This window comes from Nanorana parkeri, unplaced genomic scaffold, assembly GCF_000935625.1.
Source record: "Nanorana parkeri isolate BGI_ZX_2015 unplaced genomic scaffold, ASM93562v1 scaffold332, whole genome shotgun sequence".
NCBI lineage: Eukaryota > Metazoa > Chordata > Amphibia > Anura > Dicroglossidae > Nanorana > Nanorana parkeri.
Window position 1 is genome coordinate 399035 of NW_017306600.1, and position 1353 is coordinate 400387.

The window sequence follows — 1353 nt, forward strand, 5'->3', positions numbered from 1 at the left end:
TCCTCCAGCCTCCGATGCTTCCCAACAATGGGTCATTTTTTTAAAAGGCTTCTTTAGAAAGATACTGTCCCTTTGCCCTAAATACGCAAAGTGAGAGCAAAGCATTCTCTTTGAGAGCAACGTTCCAGATTCTGTTTGCTCCAGTTTTGATAAATTCCCCTTAATGTACTTTGCAGTACACTGAAATAAATGCAGGCTGCACTAAATTTTCATGTGTGATGTGTTGCAGACCATTCTTATTGAATAAGCAGCCTAATGCAGCATGCCGCTATGTGCCTCAATGAATTTGAAAAAAAGAGGGAAATGCAGCACGTGCTGTTGTATTGTGAACAGGCCCTGAGCCTGTCACTTCTCCTTTTAGAAAGTAAAACTCAAGTATATAGTCAAAGATCAAGTAATATCTACACAAGTCAAGTGCAGTGTGGATTTAGAATACAGTAATATAAATGCTCATCAGTAACAGGTTCTCTTTAGGCTCACTCCACATTTATTTATTTCAGCATTTTCATTGTTATAAAAGCTCCTCCAGTCTTTCTACCATTTTCCCTCCCAGGAATGCTGCACCTTTCCCATGTTTTTCTCATGTGTTTCTCTTGAATTGATATGCTCAGCATCTAGGGAGATGTGAGAAGAGACTGTCATTCTCCAAATGTAACAAGGCCAAGAGCGCACAGCCTGCTGCAAAGGAGGGGGGTTTCTTAGAACGTTTGCATTTGCAGCACATGAAAACACACATTTTGTTCAATCTCCGTGAAATCTGTTGTTTGTTATTTAAATCTAAATTCAGCAGAAAGCAGGTAGCTCTTATTCTGTACTGTTGAATGTTGTTTTACACACAAACATAAACTTAGAAGATGAAAGACTCGGGATAGAGATGCTACTTTCTGATGGACTCAACTTGCTATTTTTTCTAATTAGTAAACTGCAGCAAGTTCTATTTTTGGAAATATTCCCTTTAAATGTAATAGCTCACAGCAGTTTAGTGAAATCTAGTCTTACTACAAAAATATGAAACTCATAATAGACATTAAGAAATTAATATGTAAATAAATCTTCAAAAATCTTACAGGAAGTGGTTTATAAGACAGTTGTGGCACACAGTTTCCACCCAGTGACCTCAGATACATTAGTAGCAACACTTCCTATAACTATTTACTGGGGCCCAACCTTTTCTGTCTGCTCAGAGAGGAGCAGTTCGCTCAGACAGCTGAAGAGGAGGAAAATCTAGTCACAAGTTACAAGCAGTTACACAATTAAACAGTACCAATGTGTGTGCAGTACAACTGTGATGCTGCATATGATGCACACTGTTCTTTCAATCCTTTATTGTCATTAGGATTTTTTGATGATGTA